At 41.9% G+C, this 16,845-nt stretch overlaps 1 pseudogene; it reads right to left on the reverse strand.

Annotated features, from left to right (window-relative positions):
• Positions 1-962: 962 nt before the first annotated feature.
• The window catches only part of LOC143817721 (uncharacterized), a 29,063-nt pseudogene continuing 13,180 nt past the window's right edge, over positions 963-16,845 (reverse strand).

Raw genomic sequence — 16,845 nt, forward strand, 5'->3', positions numbered from 1 at the left:
GTCTTTTCAGAGAAGAAGAGGACTAGAACTCTAGTGCCACCTATTGGAAGTAACAATCCTAACAGTCAATGTCGACCCTTTAACGAGCCTTGTCACTCTCTGCAAGGAGAAACGATACTTCTTGGATCCCGGACAGACGCCTCTCAATCAGCCAAACCAGATCTCCACGATACCTGTTATTTACCGTAATCTGGTTCAGCCCTCTGTAATCGATACAGGGCCAAAGAAATCCATATTTTTTCTTCACGAAGAAGAATCCTGCTCCAGCTGGCGAAGAAGACTTCGGGATAACTCCTCTGGCCAGGTTCTCCTGAATGTAGTCCGACATGGACTGGGTCTCTGTTTGAGAAAGAGGATAGATTCGCCCCCAAGGAGGAGACATTCCGGGGAGCAGATCAATCGGGCAATCATACAACCTGTGAGGAGTTAATTTCTCTGCCTCCTTTTTTCCAAAGATGCCTGCAAAGGCCCAGTAAGAAGAGGGTAGACCCGGCAGAGCAGTGGGCTGAATTGAAGGATGAACAGGTCACACCGGAATGATACATCTATCCAAGCAGGAGTCACCCCAGTGCAGAACCTCTCCCGTCTTCCAATTTAAGACTGGTTCATGCATCCGAAGCCAGGGTAGACCTAAAAGCAAGGGGTAAGAAGAACCAGGCAGGACATAAAAGCAAATTCTTTCTGAATGTGTTAAACCTACCCGGAGCTCCACTGGCTCAGTCTGGAACCAAATGGACAAGGACAGGGGTTTGCCATCCACGGATGTCACCTGCAATGGTTCTGGAAGGCGTTGAACTGGTATGTGATAACGATCCACGACCGCCTGCTGAATGAGTTTTCCGGCAGCTCCAGAGTCGAGGTGACAGAGTTCAGAAACTTTTACCGTGCAAAGACCACGGAAACTGTTATTTGTAGTAGTGGAAAGAGATGAACCTTACCAAGGACTGCCTCTCCTACAGACCCTATGCACTGGATCTTCCAGCTTCTTTGGAATTGCCTAAACAGCTCTCCTCCTGGCGATGCGCCTCCTGGTGGCGATTACCCAAGCTTACCCAATCTACTCCCATAGCCATGGGCAAGGAGATCGAAGTCAGAGAACTCGCTGATTCTAGAGTACTATCAACAAGGTGGTAGGAAGATTTTTCACGTACGATCTCCCTGGATCGTTCTTGAAACCATAAGTCAATCCGGACTACCAGAGAAATTAGGTCATCCAGTGTTGTAGGCATGTCCCATCCCACCAGCTCTTCTTTAATTCTTCCAGAAAGACCTTCCCAGAAGATAGCCACCAAGACCTCATTGTTCCAGGATAATTCAGACGAGAAGGTATGGAACCACACTGCATACTGAGCAACAGTAAAAGCCTCCTGGAGTAGTCGAAGAAGAGCCAAAGCTGTCGACGTAGCATGACCAGGTTAATCAAAGGTCCTGCGGAATGCCTCGAGAAAAGACTGAAGATTAGTAACCAGAGGGTCCATTCTCTCCCACAGCGGATTCAGCCAGGCGAGAGCCTCTCCGTCAAGGTGAGACATGATGAAGCCCACCTTGGCCCGATCAGAAGCAAACATATGCCCCAGGAATTCAAAGTGCAGCATGCACTGATTAATGAACCCCTGACACTGAACGGGGTCGCCATGGAAGTGAGTGGGAGCTGCCAAGCGAGGACCTCTACTTGTTTTGCAGCTAGATACCTGGATGCCAGTAGTAGAGTCGGGTGCAGGCGAAGAGACCAGGGATTCCATGCGAGTACACCAGTTGTGCAAAAAAATCATAAGCTTGTCCTATTGACTCCTCAGACGGGTAACCTCCAGACATAGCTCCATGGCCAGTGGTACCTGGGATCCAGCGGGTTCCATGGTCGAAGCAATTTGTAGCGAATGGAAACGGAGGCAGAGGTGGTAAAGTTCACATTTGTTTTCATTGTCATAGAGTGTGGAACCTCTGGACCACGGTCTGGGGGGGCTCCGAAGGGGGCGTGACTACGTGAGCCCCAGACACCCGTAGTAAGACCTCACGAACAGGGTCAGAATGGGACACCTGAGGACACAGGTGCTACCTCCAGTTAGACCCTGGACTCGTGGTAGCTGACCAAGCGGGACCGATGGACAAACAGGGTTAGCAGCTGACTTAGAGCTAACCGGTAGATACCAGGGGTACGGGTAGAGACTGGTTCCAGTGGTACCGATGTTGTCCTGAGGTTCAGGTGACTGAATGGCGGGATGAGACGGAACCGGAGTAAGCAGACTGGAGATCGTCCAGAATAGCCAGGTAACAGGTAGCAGATAGTCTGTGGAGACAAACAGCATAAGCGAAGCACTGACAGAGACTTCAGAACAGAAGCACATGCTAGCAGGAAAAGGAAGTTAGCAGCTGAGGATACTTATTGCTCCGGCACCCTCCCTATGGTGGAGGAACTAGAAATAGCAATCATTCACAAGCCATTGGTCAGACGCACCTTTTGAAAAATGCACGCTGTCTCTTTAAGAGATCAGGAGTGAGCGCGCATGTGACCTAAGCACACAGCACGAGGACCTGCTGGCTGCACACCAAGGAGCAGAGGAGGGAGGAGAAGCAGAGGTCCCGTCCGGACAATGTGGAGCCGGCACAGAGCCGGAGTCCCGACGGGGACCCTGCGAAGGTACGGGAACCTGACCGGGTGTAACAATGCATCTGCACAAATGGTTAGAAACCAACTCCATGAAGATGGTCTGAGTACTTGACATCCACAGATGGGGGTTGTGCTCACAGCCCAAAACCGCACAGGACACTTGGTATTTGCCACAGAACACCAGGATTGGCAAATTCGCCTCTGGCACCCTGTGCTCTTCACAGATGAAAGCAGGTTCACACTGAGCACATGTGACAGAGTCTGGAGATGCCGTGGAGAGTGATCTGCCTTCAACATCCTTCAGCATGACTGGTTTGGCAGTGGCTCAGTATTGGTGTGGGGGGGCATTTCTTTGGATGACCGCACAGCCCTCTATGTGCTGGCCAGAGGTAGCCTGTCTGCCATTAGGTAACGAGATGAGATCCTCAGACCCCTTGTGAGACCATATGCTGGTGCGGTTGGCCCTGGGTTCCTCCTAATGCAGGACAACGCCAGACCTCATGTGGCTGGAGTGTGTCAGCAGTTCCTGCAAGATGAAGGCATTGAAGCTAAGGACTGGCCCGCCCATTCCCCAGACCTCAATCCGATTACGTACATCTGGGACATCATGTGTCGCTCCATCCACCAATGTCATGTTGCACCCCAGACTGTCCAGGAGTTGGCGAATGCTTCAGTCCAGGTCTGGAAGGAGATCCCTCAGGAGACCATCCATCGCCTCATCATAAGCATGCTCAGGCATTGTACAGTAGGGAGGTCATACAGGCACGTGGAGGCCTCACACAATACTGAGCATCTTTTCCTTGTCATGAGGCATTTCGACTGAAGTTAGATCAGCCTGTAATTTGATTTTCCACTTTGATTTTTAGTTTCACTCCTAATCCAGACCTCCATGGGATATATATTTTGATTTACATTGATAATTGTTATGTTTTATTTTTCTGAACACATTCCACTATGCAATGAATAAAAATTTGCAACTGGAATATTTCATTCAGAGATATCTAGGATGTGGTATTTTAGTGTTCCCTTTATTTTTTTTGAGCAGTGTATATATGCCAATTAAATCAATTGAGAGAAGCACTGTATTTTCCCCATCTAGCTTATGATTCTTTTGTTAGATATTAGTTTCTAGATCTCAACCATTTTATTGATAGTATACACTTTGACCTTGGGGGCGTTGCGTTTGTGATACTGATCTGCTTGAAATCTCTTGTATAGTCTTCAAGTCGGAATTGAACTTTCTCTGGACTGCTTTAATACCCGTTCTGGCATAATTTCTAGTGTTGCCTTAGTTTTTGTTTACTCTAAGTATTCATATTCCATTGATGACCCCACTGGTGATTTTGCACTGATGGATTGTTATTCAATATATTTTTTTTTCCTATATCTGACCACAGGTTAACTCTTCCTTACATGTATGCCACTTTTTTTAAGATTTACTGTGTGACTTTACTATCTATGAAACAGATACAAAGTAAATAATATAATCCTATATATGTGTCTATTCTCGATCAGCTAAGCGATTATCCTTGATCACTTTGGCTTTGTCATTAGAAACATGACACTTGTCCAAATTGCCAATAAACGGCTGAATAATCAGTGAAGCTTATAGTCTCTGGATTACATCCCAGGCATATACAGATGGTAAAACATTCAGTATAATGACTTGAAATAAGTTGTATATGTTTTGCAAAGATTTTATGCTAAGTTTGTTTTATATTCTTAATAAAAGAATGAAGAATGTACAAGAATTTGTCGCAAAGGTAATATTAACTAATTTTTTGTATTAGACGAGGCATATTCTTCTTAATGAATATAATATTTTCAAATTGAAGTCAATTCCTTTTTATACAATATTAAAAATTCTGAAAGATTATTTTAAATGTATTGAAGTTTTTTCTTTTTCACCTCCTGGTGGCTGTCAATTTGTCCGCTGGCTCTCTGTGAATTGTTTACCCTTTGTTATTAAAAATCTGCCTGGATCTTGCGATGGTTACACAAGCACTCTGTTAAAGATTAGCAGATAACCAAAATTCTAAATCACTGGTTCCTGCAAATTCAAATTCCCAGGTAATTTAACATCCTTTATTAGGCTTATTATGCCTTAATATTATTGCATAAAAACATAATATTGTAAAAAAAAAAAGAAAATGCATATACCCACCTTATCAGTCCCCTCTTCTACTCATCGTCAGCCATCTGGTCTTTGCCATACCTTCGGATCCCTTTCATTTGCATTGGAATCTTTGGTCCTCTCGTAATGTGCCGAACTTCCAGAGATGGCACCCAAGAGAGTCCTGTAGCAAGTGCATGTAAGGTCAGCAGCGGCATGATGTTAAGACCTGTCATGCACACATGCAGAAACCTCTCATTCCCCAGCTGTCTGCTTTAGCAAGGCTGCTTGTCAAAAAAGAGGGGACCCCACGCCATTTTTCTTAATTATTTATTTAAATTGTTAAAAAAAATCAGAGTGGCCACCCCTCTATTCTTGATAATCAGACTTGCTGAAGCTGACAGCTGAGGGTTGCCCCCAGCTGTGAGTTTTGACTGGCTGGTTATCAAACATACAGAGGAACCTAAGCTGATTTTTGGTTACTCACATACATTTTGGCAAACTGCAGTCTAGCCTTTTTATGTAACTTTGTCAGCAGTGAGGTTTTCCTTGGTCTCCTGCTATAGCATTTCATTTCCTTCCAATGTCAACAGATAGGGTGTATCAGTGTCAGGGCTAGCTAAGTCTGCAGAACAGAATGAATTTCTTTGGAACTTGATTGAGGCTGCTTAATTAACCATCATTCAGTGTTGCAACCTTTTATGAATTTTTCCCTGCCAGCTACTTCCATGGAGAATAGCTACAGTGCCATGGGTTGTAAACTTCTTGATTACTTTGTGAACTGTGAATTAAAGAACATCTATATCTCTGGAGATGGAATTGTACCTTCAAATTGTTGATATTTTTCAACAATTTTAGATCTAAAGTACTCAGACAATTCTCTTCTCCTCTTTCAGTTCTCCATGCTTAGCGTGCCACACACAGGCACAATGCAAAGCTTGAGTCAACTTCTCCCCCTTTTATCTAGTTTTAGGTGTGATTTTCATATTGAGAACCTCAAAAGAAGTATTAAAAAAAGGAAGAACAAATGTATATTAAATACTCACTCTATTTAGCAAATAATCATGCATAAAAAACCCCATAAAGGCAAGAACATCATCAGGGAGTGACACTCGTTTTTAGCATTCTACGGTTTACCTATACATTCTATTTTTGGTACTTCCTTATTTTATAGGATTTATATTTGATATTCATATTGACCACAACTGTTGCTTGCCACAGATGAGTTTGAACGAGCATCACATGCTTGAATGTTGCTTACTTTAGAAAGGTGTCAACAGTTTTGCAAAGCCAGTTTTGGGGATTTAGTTTGAAATTATGTCCAACTTGCTTTTTTTGTGTTCTTCCAATACACATAAATGAAATAAACGTGTAAAAAAACATATACCATTGCAATAATTTTCCTGTAGAAATACAGGGTGGGACATTTATATGGATATACCAAAATAAAATGGGAGTGGTTTGTGATATCAACTTTCTGTTTGTGGCACATTAGTATATTGGTAGGGGAAAACTTTTCAAGATGGGTGGTGACCATGGCGGCCATTTTAAAGTTGTCCATTTTGGATCCAACTTTATTTTTTTCAATGGGAAGAGGGTCATGTGACACATCAAACTTATTGAGAATTTCACAAGAAAACAATGGTGTGCTTGGTTGCAACGTAACTTTAGTCTTTCATGAGTTATTTACAAGTTTATGACTACTTATAAACTGTGTTCAAAGTGCTGCCCATTGTGTTGGATTGCCAATGCAACCCTCTTCTCCCACTCTTGACACACTGATAGCAACACCACAGAAGAAATGCTAACACAGGCTTCCAGTATCCATTGTTTCAGATGCTGCACATCTCATATCTTCACAGCATAGACAATTGCCTTCAGATGACCCCAAAGATAAAAGTCTTAGGGGGTCAGACCGGAAGAACTTGGTGGCCATTCAACTGGCCCACGATGACCAATCCACTATCCAGGAAGCTGTTCATGTAGGAATGCTCAGACCTGACTCCCATAATGTGGTGGTCTATGCTGTGAAGATAAGAGATGTGCACATTAAGTTATGTTAAAACCAAGCACACCATTGTTTTTCTTGTGAAATTCTCAATAAGTTTGATGTGTCACATGACCCTCTTCTCATTGAAAAAAATAAAGTTGGATACAAAATGGCCAACTTCAAAATGGCCGCCTTGGTCACCACCCATCTGGAAAAGTTTTCCCCCTCCCATTTACTAATGTGCCACAAACAGGAAGTTGATATTGCCAACCATTCCCATTATATTTAGGTGTATCCATATAAATGGCCCATCCTGTACTTTATTATCTGGTACAATTTCAAGGGTTCCAACACTTTTGGCCATGACTGTATTTCTTTGAACATCTGCATGAATCCTTACATGCAAGGCACCAATCTCCATCTAAAAACCCAGGAAAGATATTTTGAATTTAAAAACTAGTTATTTGAAAACAGTTGTAGAAATGTTCATTATATGAACACAATCTTTATATACTGGGCCAGGAACAATCATTTGGTATTGACTGGAATGAGTTTAAAAGGAATCTGTTATTGGGAAAATGCAGTCCAACCTGCAGGCACCTGTCACAACACAGCTGTCGAGTGACTCGGGACCAGGAGCTCGTTTTCTGTCCCTAACACTAGGGGGCGCCCTAGCTCGCCCTACTTCCCTGGAAACTTATGAAGGTGAAGATGCAAAGGACTCCACCCTTGCCTTATCTATTAGCTTTCTGTCTGTTTTCTTCCCCATCCAGGGAAGAGGGGAACTACTGTGCACCATAGTACACCAACCCGACAAACAAAGCAACACAAACAAAGGTTAACAGAAAACTCCAGGCATACAAAATATTCACTCACATATAAAAGAGGAATGCACCGGGGAGTGGAGGTAGGGGAATAAACCAAAATAGAGAAGGATAGGGAATTACCACACTTAAAAACCAAGCAGCAGTCACAGATAACTTCCACCAACACTCCTTCTCAAATGAACACCTCTCCCTCAAGCCATACAGCAAAGAGTATCTCTGCCAAGGATTTGTATCAAAACCCAGATTATAAAGGGCAAAAGAGTTGCCAACTGAGCTCAACTGCAAGCACAGAGATTTCCAACATGGCTGATTAACCCCTCTTCTGCCAGAAGGAATACACCCCACTAAAATGAAGAAGTGTTTCTTCTTCGCACTGGAGTAGGAGCAATCAGACATTGTGGTCTTCAGACGCCAAACTGTCACAGTAACCCCGGGACAATACTACCCCTTCTATGATGGACCTCTGGAACCTCAGGACCAGATTTATTGGGGTGTGCCACATGAAAAGCCTGGACCAGTCTGGCGGCATGAACATCAGATGCTGGTACCCACATCCTTCCCTCAGGACCGTACTCCCTCCAATGTACCAGATACTGAAGCAATCGATGAACAAGCCAAGAATCCAAGATTTTCACAATCTGAAACTCCAAGTTTCCATCCACAGTGACAACAGATGGTGGTAGAGGTGATGGTACTGAAGATGCAACATATTTTTTGAGGGAGATCAATTAAATACATTATGGATCCTAAAAGATAGGCAGTTAAGCAAAGCGAAATCCTACAGGATTGATGATGGCTATAATCTTATAAGGACTGATAAACCTGGCACCCAGTTTACAAGATGGAACCTTCAGCTTAATGTTCCTAGAGGACAGCCACACCAAGTCACCAACACACAGGTTCGGACTCACTAAACATCTCCGATCAGCCACACTCTTATATTTAGCGAATTCGGCTAACGGTAAATAGCTAACCCAGTCCTCCTGATTTTCAGATACAAAACACCTAAAATAAGTCTCTAGATTCTGGTTAACCCGTTCAGTCTGCCCATTAGACTGCGGGCAAAATGTGGAAGAAAATGGCAAATGGATCCCCAGACAGGTGCAAAATGCGTAACAAAACTTGGAGACAAACTGCACACGCCGATCAGAAACAATCAGAAACTATTTCCCTGACGAAACTTGCACCAAGAATTTGGCGTTTGGTAAAGCTAGTAAAGTGATAAAATGAGACATTTTAATTAATCTATCTACCACCACCAGTATTACAGTATTCCTTACTGACACGGGAAGATCTGTGATAAAATCAACCAACAGGTGACTCCAATGTCTACTGGGAATGTCCAACGGTTGGAGAGCCCCCGATGGGCGAGTATGAGAGGTCTTATAACATGCACAGACCTTACAGGCGGCTACATACTCCTGGGCATCCTGATGACCACCTGGCCACCAAAAACTCAGAGTAAGAAGATCAGCAGTGGCTTTATTACCAGTGTGTCCGGCCAACACTGAATCGTGATGTTTGCTAAAGACTCTAAGATGGAGATTAACACAAACAAACAGTTTATGAAATGGACAGGCAGCAGAGGCATCCCCCTGAGCGTCAATAACCTCTCTTTCCATATCGGAGCACATAGACACCATAACCACCCCTTTTTGAAGAATAGGTACTGGTTCAGACTTATTTCCTCCCCCAGGAAAGCAATGAGATAAGGCCTCTGGCTTAATGTTTTTGTTCCCTGGCCTATATGTGACAAAAAAGTTAAATCTGGTAAATAACAATACCCATCTTGGTTGTTGAGGTGTTAGGCGTTTTGCCGATTCCAAACATACCAGATTCTTATGATCCGTGATTACCATAACTGGGTGAAATGCTCCCTCCAAAAATGACACCACTCTTCAAAAGCCCAATTAATTGTTACTGTTACCAATGTCTTAATTGTTCTCAGCAAATGTCAGTTTCTTAGATAAATAAGCACATGGTTGGCATTTACCAGGAGACGAACCTTGCAACAATACAGCCCCCACTCCCACCTCAAATGCCTCCCTGGCAGGACTGGACCATTTAGAGTAGTCCATTCCCTTCCTGGTCATATCTGTAAGAGGTTTGGCTACTACCGAAAAGTTCTTTATGAACTTATGGTAGTAGTTGTCTAAACCTAAACAACTTCGTAACACATTCAAATCCTCAGGACAATCCCAATCCAATACCGCCCAGACTTTTGCTGGATCCATGCGAAAACCAGTAGAAGACAACGCATATACTAGGAAAGGGTGTAAGGCATCGGGATTCTCCTGCTGCACAGGGGGAATGCCAAGCCATGTCTTCTGCGGTCTCCCATTCTGTCTCAGCCGCAGAGGGCTCTGCTCAGCAAAGCCATCGGTCCCAGCGTCTTGCTCAGTCTCGAGCTATGTATCTGGTTGCTGCTGTCTCTACAGGTCCAGCTATAGCAACCAGCATTAGACAGCGATGAGCAGACGTTCCTGGGACCAAGTCCAACTTTTTCCCTTCTGAGCATGCCCATGAGAGCACCACTCATTGGTGGTCGGAGGTCACATACCCAGGTCTTCAAGTGAGTCCATATTGGCTTACTAGCAGTGTCCTTGCAGACTCAAATCTATAAAAGGATCTCATGGCCGCACGGCCGTGCACTAGTGTAGATCATGACATCAGTGTGCGTGCATGTGTGACTGAGTCTGGTAAAAGCTCCTAATGATCCCCTACCCTCTGGTTGTTGAATTAGTATTAGGGAGATTGGAGTAGAGTCAGCACCAGGTAGGGGCATTGCTAGTGCGACACTGTGCACTTAGTGGGTCCGGTCAGGCTCAGACCCTGCATTCTTGGGGCTGAGCCAAGTGACCTCACTTGCGCTAAATTCACTGAGTCCTGTGACAGTAAGCAGCGAACAGCACCTTATTTAGTAATTATTGCAGCTCTGTGAGTTAACAGGGTTCGCTGCTGTTCACACTGGGTGACGTTTAACCCATGTGTCTTAGGTGTTCTACCGCCATACAGCCTCCGCCGTTGCCTAACAGCAGATACCATCTCTGCACGGTGGACCCCAGGTTGCGAACACCTCAAACACATACACTTCTCGGGTTCGACATATAATTATTTTTTCAGAGTACATGTAAGACCTGCCTCACATGTACCTGATGTGACTCAAGGTCAGGTGAATAAATGAATATGTCATCCAGATAGATAACCATGGATTTCCCTATCAGATGACTAAAGATCTAATTTATAAAGTGCTGAAAGACGGCGGGTGTGTTCGTCAACCCAAAAAGAATCACCAGATTCTCGTGGTGTCCCTCAGGCGTATTGAACACTTTTTTCCACACATCCCCCTCTTTAACGCAGATGAGATTATATGCCCCAATTTTACCCCTGCAATATGATTAAAGAGGTCTGGAAAGAGAGGGAGTGGATAAGGATCATGGACAGTGATTGTATTGAGTTCCCAGAATGGTCTGATATGACCTTTAGTCAGGCTTTCTGTAATGTAGTCCTTTATTGTCTGTCTCTTTGAACCAGAGATATTATAGAGTCTATTCTTTGGCAGCTTGGCTCCAGGTACAAGATTAATGGTTCAATCATAAGGACGATGGGGAGGGAGGTCTGGGCACATTTGCTTGGAGAACACACCAACCCAACAAACAAGGCAACACAAATAAGGGTTAACAGAAAACTCCAGGCATACAAAATATTCACTCACATGTAACAGGGGAATGCATGGTGGAGTGGAGGTAGGGAAATAAACCAAAGTAGAGAAGGATAGGGAATTACCTTACTTTCAAACTAATCAACAGTCACAGATAACTTCCTCCAATACTCCTTCTCAAATGAGCACCTCTCCCTCCTTAAGCCATGCAGCAGAGGTTAGCTCTGACAAGGATTTGTATCAGAGCCCAGATTTTAAAGGGAAAAGGAGTGGCTAACTGAGCTCAGCTGCAAGCACAGAGTTTTCCAACTTGGCCAATCAACCCCTGTTCTGCCAGAAGGAATAAACTCCTTTAAAATGAATAAGTGTTTGTTCTCAGCGCCTCAGTAGGAGCAATCATGACATCACCATGCAGGACCAAAAATTACAGAAAGCGCAGATGTTTAAATTATTAAAACACAGGTTATACTAAATTAATTTTTAATTGTGAATTGTAAAAAAATTAATTAGAAGCAAATAAAATTATCAGGGTACAAGATTGTATTATTGTATTAGATCATATTATCTCTAGATATTTAGATCATGGATATAAATGACGCATTTTAATCATACAAAAGAAAATCAATTTCAACCAGAAATTATCAATAACTAATACAGATAGTACTAGTAATGCATTATTAATTCTTTCATGGCTATTTCAGTCTGTAATATTTGTATTTTATTATTCATTCTTATCACTTATTATCACCCTTTCTGTTCTTGCTCTTTATTCATTCGTAATGAGCATTGCTAATATTTCTCAATTTAATTACAATAAATATATCTTTCACAGGTGTCCATTATATCACAGAACAACTCATGATGATTAAACTATTATGCATTGAAACAATTTAGTTATAAATTCACTGAACATAATTATGTAAACCTATGTGATTTTCTATTTTCCTTTAATAATAGGAAAACCATTAATTTTCACTTTATGCAAATTACCAAGCATATTTGTCTCTTATACATTCTATTATCTGAAATAGAAAGAGATAAGCAGATCTAGCAATATTTGAATTCACCAAATCATGCAGAATTTACACGAAATTTGATTTGCAGCAAATTTTTTCTCTACAAATTGAATGTATCAAAGTGTATTCTCATGTCTGACAAGACCCCAGAGAGTAATAAATGTAAAATGTTAAAAAAAACCTCACTGCTTACCTCTCCACTCACCCCCACTGCTTACTGCTACTGCATATGATCCCAGCACCTCTTCCTTTCACTACTACATGCTGAAACCCCAACCTGTTCATACTGGGACTGAACATTGTAAGGTCACGGCCCATGTTGTGATGTCACAAGATCGAGACCTTACTATATGCATACACAGTATTCTTACTCAATAACTAGACTGTGAGTGTGGGGTTATTGAATCTATGGATGTCTGTATGAACTGTTACTCACATGAAGGATGTCGTCAGATAGCTTAACTCGACTGCAGAGGCACCTATGAATTTTCCAGAAGATGTTTTATTCTCAAGCTGAATTCTTGTATTATGCCCAATTTCAGTAGTTAAAAAAATAATCAGAGATGTATAGAGAATGACCTCAGACGAATATGGCTTACAAACACTAAGACAGGAGGAAGAAGGAAGAAAAGTTTTATATCAGAGCTGGACAACAGGAAGAAACATAGGATAATCTTTGAAAAGGAGCATATCTGATTGCAAAGCAGTATAATATAATAGCAACAATACAATGCTGTATGATTCCCAAGTCGTGGAACATGATATAGAGGGACATCCCATGCTTAATAGTGGACAGAAATCCTGGCTTAGAGTGCGCATTGCAAAGTCCTGGTGCACGTTGTGACAGAACAACAATGCAACCTTATGACAACCATGCGCAGAAACTTTTTAGAGTGTGATGACAGTAATAACAGGCACTGAGGACCGTATGGTGGATAGCAAGCAGCATAGGATCAGAAAGGTAAGTGGTAAGGTTAGTATTAGTTGTTTTTTTCTTTTTTAATCTTTTACCAACCGTCTACAAGGCAGCAAAATAGTGGCCAGTTTTTGTAAAACTCGAGTACATTTAAATTGCACTCAAATAAATTTGCCCAGCTATAAAAATTACTAAGGAAAAATAGCATTTTAGCTTCAAATTCACCCAGTTTCATTCAGAAATTGCAAACATAATAAAACAATAGTTATCCAGCAACACAAAATCCGTAGTGACATGAATTGCACCAGAGGAAGGATCATGATCGTGAAGCTACTAACAGTCGACTTTATCATCAAGCATAGAAGGGAACTTTGGTTACTAAATGTATAATGGCTAGTATATTATTTATTTAATTTTTAAAGAGGCAACCTATTATACCACGTTGTCAATATTGTCAATATTTATATCAATCTCTCTCCAATTTGCGCTGTACGATTACACTGCGTGAGTTACACTGTACGATTACTGTGAACAAGAGTTCTTTGGAACTTTTCTTTCTCAATAACCATGTAGTCTAAGCAGGTTCCCAACTGATCGCTGGGTAAATAAGCAAAATGCTTTGCACGTTGTAAATGGGTTCTTAAAGAGAATCTGTCATCCCAAAATTCGCCTATAAGCTGCGGCCACCGGCATCAGGGGCTTATCTACAGCATTCTGTAATGCTGTAGATAAGTCCCTGATGTAACCTGCTAGATAAGAAAAACAGGTTATATTATACTCACCCAGGGGCGGTCCCGATGCGGTTCGGGTCCGATGGGTGTCGCGGTCCGGGTCTGGTGCCTCCCATCTTCATACGATGATGTTCTCTTCTTTTCTTCCTGCCTCGGCTCCTGCGCAGGCATACTTTGTCTGCCCTGTTGAGGGCAGAGCAAAGTACTGCAGTGCGCAGGCGCCAGGAAAGGTCAGAGAGCCCAGAGGTCAGAGACACATTTAATACAGGATTGAGATTGTCTCTAGTGTCTCCTTGGTGGGTCTGATATGTCACTTTAACAAAAGTGTCAATTACTTATAAATGTGTGGCCCTATTTTTTTTTTATTATTTACAGCCAATCTCCTTCCTAGGTAACATTATTTCATATGTATTTTGTGTATTTTTTGTACAATACATTTATAATGATATTTCTTTGTATACGTACTATTTGTGATTTATAATAAATTTGCACTTTAGATCATATTGGTCCTTCATTGCCCTCAAGGAACTTATCTAAATTTATGATGAGTATTTTGACCCTGCAAGTGCTTCACAGAAGTTTATAACATAGATCTGTGAAGATTAAAAATACAATTTTTTAAGGAAAAATAATATTTTAGCCCCCAATTTGTATTTTCACAAGGGTAAGCAGAGAAATTGGATGCCAAAAGTTTTTGTGCAATTTGTCCTGAGTGCGCTGATACCCTATATGTGGGGAGAAACCACTGTTTGGCTGTATGACAGAGCTCGGAAGGCAAGGAGCACAGTTTGACATTTTCAAAGCACAATTGGCTGGAACTGAGAGGGGACGCCATGTTGTGTTTGGAGAGTCCATGATGTGCCTAAACAGTGGAAACCCCCCACAAGTGACCCCATTTTGGAAACTAGCCCCTGGCCCCCAAGGAATTTATTTAGATACAGTGGGGGAAAAAGTACTTAGTCAGCCCTCAATTGTGCAAGTTCTCCCTCTTAAAAAGATGAGAGAGACCTGTAATTGACATCATAGATAGACCCCAACTATGAGAGTCAAAATGAGATAATAAATCCAGAAAATCACCTTGTCTGATTCGGCAATATTTATATTGCAAACTATGGTGGGAAATAAGTATTTTCCAGAATTTTGTTTCTGTTGTCCTTTGACAGCTCTTTGGACTTCACCATAGTGGAGTTTGGAGTGTGACTGTTTGAGGTTGGGGAAGGGTATTTTTTATCCTGATAACAAGTTCAATCAGGTGCCATTACTACAGGTAATGAGTTGAAGACAGAGGAGCCTCTTAAAGAAGAAGTTACAGGTCTGTGAGAGCCAGAAATCTTGCATGTTTTTAGGTGACCAAATACTTATTTTCCACCATAATTTGCAAAATGAATCTTGACAAATCAGACAAGGTGATTTTCTGGATTTGTTTTCTCATGTTGACTCTCATAGTTGTGGTTTACCTTTGATGTTACAGGCCCCTCTCATATTTTTAAATGGGAGAACTTGCACAATTGGTGGCTAACTAAATACTTTTTTGCCTACTGTATGTGGTGACCACTTTGAACTTTCAGGTGCTTCACATAAAATTATAATGTTGAGTTGTGAAAATAAAAAAAATCACAATTGTTCAACAAAAATGGTATTTTAGCCACCAAAATATTATTTTCACAAGGTTAGCAGGAGAAAATGGACATCAAAATGTGTTGCTCAAATTCTCTTTGTACATGGTTACCCCATATGTGAGAGAAAACTACTGTTTGGGCGCATGAAGGGCTCAGAAGGGAAGGATTGATATTTTGAAATGCAGACTTCCATGGAATAGTCTATGGGTGTCATGTTTGTAAAGCAACTGATCAGAAATCATTGGTTCATAATCATTGAGGGGTGAGGTCCATTCAGGGTCAGAAACGGTGGGCGGTGGTTCAGTTTCTCTTCTGGGGCGTCTATATGATGGTTTGTTATCACTGGAGGAAGAGGAGGAGGAATAAAGAAAAGTGGGATCCACTTCCTCACTGTCGGTGTCGAAGGCAAGAAAAGCATTTCCCTTCTCTGCTGAATACCCAGTTTTGGATTTTTTTTTTTTACGTATGTGGGGTTTGTGTACCAAACATTATTTGTGTGTGAGTGTGTGTGAGTGCTTTGTGTAGACATTTATCTTTTTTCTAAAGAAAAAAAGCAGCAGCTGGAGGTCGGTCAGTGATGTGCGTAGGGAAAAATGCTGAGTGGAAAAAAAAGTGGAAAATAGTGAGCACGATTGCGGATAATAATAATAATAATCTTTATTTTTATATAGCGCTAACATATTCCGCAGCGCTTTACAGTTTGCACACATTATCATCGCTGTCCCCATTGGGGCTCACAAACTAAATTCCCTATCAGTATGTCTTTGGAATGTGGGAGGAAACTGGAGTACCCGGAGGAAACCCACGCAAACACGGAGAGAACATACAAACTCTTTGCAGATGTCATCCTTGGTGGGGTTTGAACCCACGACTCCAGCGCTGCAAGGCTGCTGTGCTAACCACTGCGCCACCATGCTGCCCAGCGATTTGTGTCACCGATCAATGCTCATCGGCATTTCTCCCAGAAAATGATTGCAATTACATAAGTTTTGTTATACACATGTTTATTTCGTTTGTGTGTATTGGAACAACACAAAAAAGAAAACACACACACAAAAAGCTAGACTGCAGATTGCCAAAATGTATATGAGTAAGCCAAAATCCTTCTGGCAAAGCGTCTTGTGGACACATGAGACCAAGATAGAGCTTTTTGGTAAAACACATCATTCAATTGTTTACCAAAAATTGATTGAGGTGTACAAATAAAAGAACACAAACATGGTAGAGGTTCAGTAGGGTGGTCCAAAATTCCAGTTGAGAGGTATAAGAAACTTCTTGATGGTTATAGGAAGTGTTTGTTTGCAGTTATTTATTTCAAAGGGGGTGCAACCAAATATTAAGTTAAGTGTGTCATCAATTTGGGG

The sequence above is a fragment of the Ranitomeya variabilis genome, chromosome 3, assembly GCF_051348905.1.
Source record: "Ranitomeya variabilis isolate aRanVar5 chromosome 3, aRanVar5.hap1, whole genome shotgun sequence".
In the NCBI taxonomy this organism is placed as follows: domain Eukaryota; kingdom Metazoa; phylum Chordata; class Amphibia; order Anura; family Dendrobatidae; genus Ranitomeya; species Ranitomeya variabilis.